A 6,000-nucleotide genomic window follows, 5' to 3' on the forward strand; every position below is an offset into this window, starting at 1 on the left:
TTACCTCCCTGTAAACCCTTAAGCATTTCAAACTGAACCTCTCATCCAGTCCCAGTCATGAGGGGCTTTCTTCTCATTTTCATTTGTCTCCAGCCCCTTAATTTATTTCTCTATGGGACTGCTCTGAACTCACATGTATTTATTATGTATTTAGTAGGGCTCAAGGGAGTTATTGTGATCGCTACACATCAAATCTGTAGATGTGTTTACAATTCAGACTTTTTTTTTGGGGGGGGGGTAACTTTAAAATACAGTAATGATAAAATATTGATAATGGTCCTGCCTAGTGAGAAGTTTATTTTACAGACTTATGGAGAAAGGCACGATGCCAGGCATTCAAGGGTTAATTCTTTGAAATACTGAGAGGGACTTTCTAGCCAATGAACAATCAGCAATAAACATCTGTGGTAACTACGGCAACTGTGCTGATGTCATAAACACACATATCTATGATACAGGAGAAGATTCCAGAACCACCAGTCATTCAGCCGTATGAGGAGCCGTACTTGATGTGTCTGGAGACCTGGAGCTTCATCACTCCAGTGGGAGGAAGGGGACACCGCCCAGCCAGCCAGATCAGCCATACCGCCTAGCCAGCCAGATCAGCCATACCGCCTAGCCAGCTCCATCAGCCATACCGCCTAGCCAGCCAGATCAAACTAACCCTAGCGATCAATGGGGTGACAGATGTTGCAGCCAGATCTCCCTCACGTCCGGTACTCGCCACCTTCACCTTTATGTGTACGGCCTGGAGAGGTCGCATTAGGCTTCTCTATACCAAATATGACACAATGTACAAATTCTGGTACAATTTGCTGTTATGTGTCGGCATTAAACTTCTAAGCCCAAGGGAAGGGCAGTCCTCCAGTCATCGTTCCCTAGAGGTTTCCACCATGGGGTTTTTCCTCTCCTGAGTGCTGAAGGACGATTCTTCGTGAGTCAGAGGTTGTGCCATTTTCAGTGTCTCTTTCATAGTAATTGGCTGATTCTAAATTTGAGACACTGAAAGAAATAATAATAATGAGATTTGGAATAAAATTCGGTCAATTTATCATCCAATAAAAGTGTTTTGTGTGTTTCTTTCACAATCTTGGGTTGGGGAGATTTCCTTGAGAATTAGGATCCAGCATCTATGATCAAGTCATGAAGCCAGAAATGGAGTCGGAGCAATTTTAACCCTGCGCTGGAAGACAGGACGGAGCAGAGATCACAACGTGTTACTGCACAATTAGCACAAGTTCACACTCTTCCTTGCATTCAGATAATGGGGAGACTCAGAGCCGGACTGGGACTAAAAAGCAGCCCTGGCACACACAATTCACTAGCCCACATACAATAAGTGTCCTCAACCCGAATAATAGAACACTGACAGGTCGTGCAGAATTTTGCTTTACTTGTTACACCCCTTGCTTAAATATGTTGGATATCCACTTGTCCACTACTCAGACAACCCCTTCTCAATCCAAATGTTTTCCCCTTTTAAATTAATAAAATATTTACTCACCTCCGGTTTCGGCGCCGTTCCAGCAGTGTCGGCATCCCTGTAGCAAATCAGCCCTGGCTTCACTCTACCCGCCTTCCGACATATCACATACATCTGGAGGAAGAGAGAGCAGCAGCTCATCCACAGTTAGGTCCATATATAATTGGACAGAGACAACATTTTTGTAATTTTGGTTATAGACACAATGAATTTTAAACAAAACAATTCAGATGCAGTTGAAGTTCCGACTTTCTGCTTTCATTTGAGGGTATCCACATTAAAATTGGATGAAGGGTTTAGGCGTTTCAGCTCCTTAACATGTGCCACCCTGTATGGACCTAACTGTATGTGTCACAGGCTGAGTACAGACAGTTATTCACTGACCGGCCGCAGGTGTCCTGTCCTGAACTTACAGCCTCATACTGTATATGCTTATGAGGTTGTTAATTTTGGGTCAAAATAACTGTGGCCAGTTTGTGAATGACGGTCTGTACTCGGACTGCGACACAGATGTGTGAATTGCAACTTTAATTGAATAAATTGTCTCTTTTCTTCGATTGACAGTCTGGCAGTGTACCATTATCTCTCACAATATCAGACTGTAACAACACATCCCTGGGAGAAGGGAATAGCGACGCCCAGTTGTCAGTTAGGTTTATGCTACACTTTTTGTAGTGCTGCATTCTGGTTTTAACCATTGAGCGGCAGTTGAAGTTTTTCACACTATTAACCTGCAGATATGGGGTTAATCTGCAGGTTAATAGCAATCTAAGGCCGGTTTCACACGTCAGTGATTCCGGTACGTGAGGTGACAGTTTCCTCACGTACCGGAGACACTGACACACGTAGACCCATAAAAATCAATGCATCTGTGCAGATGTCATTGATTTTTTGCGGACCGTGTCTCCGTGTGCCAAACACGGAGACATGTCAGTGTTCGTGGGAGCGCACGTTTTACACGGACCCAATAGAGTCAATGGGTCCGCGTAAAACACGGACCTCACACGGACATTCTCCGTCTGGGGTCCGTGTGCGTGCAGGAGACAGCGCTACAGTAAGCGCTGTCCCCCCCACATGGTGCTGAAGCCGGTATTCATATCTTCCCTGTAGCAGCGTTTGCTATAGAGAAAATATGAAGAATAGTGTTAAAAATAAAGATTTAGGTGTCCGCCGCCCCCCCACCCCCTGTGCGCCCCCCCCGCTGGTCAGAAAATACTTATCCGGGTCCCCCGTCGGCTGTCGCTCCTTCCTGGTCTTGCCGCGCCTCCTACTGTATGCGGTCACGTGGGGCCGATCAATTACAATCATGAATAGTCGGCTCCGCCCCTATGGGAGGTGGAGCCACATATTCATGACTGTAAATGATCGGGCCCACGTGACCGCATGCAGGAGAAGCCGCGGCAAGACCAGGAAGGAGCGACAGCCGACGGGGGACCCGGGTAAGTATTTTCTGACCAGCGGGGGGGCGCACAAGGGGTGGGGGGGCGGCGGACACCTAAATCTTTATTTTTAACACTATTCTTCATATTTTCTCTGCAGCAAACGTTACTGCAGAGAGGATATGAATCGCAGCTTCAGCACCATGCAGAGTGGGTACCACACGCTCCGTGTGGTACCCACTCGCCATACGGGCGGCACACGTGTGCCGCAGGTATGGCCTCCGTGAGTTCCCAGGCACAAGGACACGGATAACTCCGGTACCGATTTATTCCGGTACCGGAATTATCTGGACGTGTGGGACAGCCCTAAAGCTGTGCAGCCGACAGTCCGGCTACCAGGTGGAAATGACATTTATTCCTCCTGGCGGCCTCCGGCTTTCAGTCATAGAGTACGGCTGCAGCAGCTTCAGGCCGGCCTCACACTAGCGAGTTTTACGGACGTAAGAGCGCAGAAATTACGTCCGTAAAACTCGCAAAATAAACGGCACAATTATTCTCAATGGGGCTGCTCCTATCAGCCGTATATTACGGTTCAGTATTATACGGCTTTCTACGGCCGTACAAAATCGCAGCATGCTGCGTTTGTCAGCGTATTGCGCAAAAAAATCGCTAATGAAAGTCTATGGGGGCGAGAAAAATACGGATTCCACACGGACCTGCAGTGTGACTTGCGAGAAATACGCAGCGCTGTTACTGAAAAGTCGGTAATTCAATTGCCGGCTTTTCATTTCTCCTGCACAAACCCGACATGATATGAGACATGATATAGTAAAGCACGGCACTCTGGGTATCTGGGAGGTGCTCAAGTTAGGTATCCAACCCGTAGTACATCAATAATAATATACTTGGCACTCAGGAGAGTTTTGTGGTGAAGTAAAACATCATTTATTCAGTGCATCCAGTTCAACATGAACGTTTTCGGTCCCAACATAGGACCTTCATCAGACAGGATTTTTGAGTACTGTAATATATATGTACAAAAATACAAAAGAATATTTTTAGAGACAAAATTCATGATGCACGTTTGCGTATATTGTATATCATATACAAAACAATAATTCAAGAGGGAAAAAACAACAGCAAATGAATATCACTGGTGAAGTGATCGAGCAACAATGGTGACGGAATCTGGTGAATCCTGACTTGGAGCGTGAGACGTGAGCTTCATTTCGTAGGGACAGAGAGCTGTGAATGTGTCAATAGGATTATGATAAGGTGACCATGCTGGGTCTGGATAAGGGCCTGCCAGAGTGGAGAGATAACGGTGAGATTACCCCTGAAGCGTGCAGGGTGAACTGCCTAAAATACAAGAATACAGACACGTGAAGTATGCAACAATACATAAACTAAGGTAAACCAGGACAATAGACTGCCGATATAAGAGTAATAACTGGAGTATAAAGCATATGTGACCACCAGAATTGCACTATAAATCCCTATACATCGAGGGGCTACCAAACGTTGTGGTGACATGCTGGGGGTAGATGTGAGTAGTTGCCCAACAAGTTATGCGACTGTGTACCTGGAATACACGATATGTATGTATGGGCCCAAGGCTGGTGCCAAAAGCAGACAAAATCCAGGAGGTATGGGGCCGCCTGGGGAGAGGAACAACATGTGGTTGATATGAGAAAATTGCCAATAGGTGTTATGGAGGACCCACGGTAAGTATAAGGCAGAGGACCATATTACCTTATTCAGGTTAAAGACACTGCGCTGTCAGAGGGCGAGATGATCTCGCTAGTACAGGGAGCGCTGTAAGAGATGAGGGTGGTGCTACATGAAAAATAGTCCGGCAATACAAAGAAAATGCAGGTATTGGGAAATTGCCCGGAGGCACTGTAGAGGAACCTTGGAACCATCCTAAAATAACGGGACACCATACCTTGTGTGCTATATGGGACTGCGCTGCAAGTGGGCGAGGTACTCGCTGCTGAGATGAGCGCTGAAAAAGAATGGATGGATAAAGGTGGTCCCAGTGAGATGAAAATTACCGGGTATAATGTATAGAAAGGCAGGGGGGGACTGGGCATCACTGTACCTGGTGCTGGAGAGGAGAGAAATGGCGCCGTGCAGAGGATCCTCCCGGAGACGCTGTTCCCCAGCGGTACTTCCGGGTTTTTGTGGGCGCCGGCAGGGGGTCAGCTGACCCGCTGCGTCATAGGCGTCACATGACTATGCCTACTGCGCTTGCGCAGTAGCGAGGAGAGCGCTGGGCAGTGTGATAAGCGCTCTGGCGCCTGTGTCTGTGATGTGAAGTGTACCAAAGCAAGGTGCAGTACAGGCTTACATGACGAGGCCACTAAGGGGGGATATAGTGGGCACTGAAATGTATATAATGGAGAAAGAAGGCCAAAATTAAATGATTAAAGGAATGATTAAAAATTCAGTGAATGAATGTATAAGTAAATAAATAAATAAATAGATGAACCGCAGAAAAAAAAATTTTCTTGTGGAAAACGTATGTAGAATGAGGGGATGGACCTAGTTGTGGGCACTGCGGTTGATCAAAGAGGGATGGCATCGCAGACAGATGCGTGTGGGGACTGCTTATGCACCTTGAAAAAAACAAGTCAGACCTAGGGAGATACCTAATGGTGGTCACATAGCTGTATGGAGGTGGCAATCTAAATACTCCCTAGTAAACCGGCATGGTGTGGAAATACTATACCATGTGAGGGAAAGCTGGTGCTCAGTGCCTAGTGGTGCAGCTAGCGATTCTGTGAGGATACAAAAGAAGGACACAAAATCAATACAACATGATCAATATAGCAAGAAACATAATACAAAATTCACAGTTTTACAAAAAAGCTGAGACGTCATAGTCCCTATTCAATCCCTTAGGTTCTAAGGTCTGTAACGTATAGATCCAAAACGCTTCCCTTCTCTGGAGCATTTTTGTACGGTTCTGACCTCTCCTAGGGATATCAATTTGTTCAAGAACCTGGAACCGGAGTTGGGCGATGGTATGATTTTTTTCAGAAAAATGATAAGGGAGGGGGAGATGTGTCTTATTGCATCGAATAGTGGACTTATGCTGGGCCACTCTATCCTTCACCATTTGAGTAGTCTCCCCCA

Source organism: Ranitomeya variabilis, chromosome 1 (genome assembly GCF_051348905.1).
Source record: "Ranitomeya variabilis isolate aRanVar5 chromosome 1, aRanVar5.hap1, whole genome shotgun sequence".
In the NCBI taxonomy this organism is placed as follows: Eukaryota; Metazoa; Chordata; class Amphibia; order Anura; family Dendrobatidae; genus Ranitomeya; species Ranitomeya variabilis.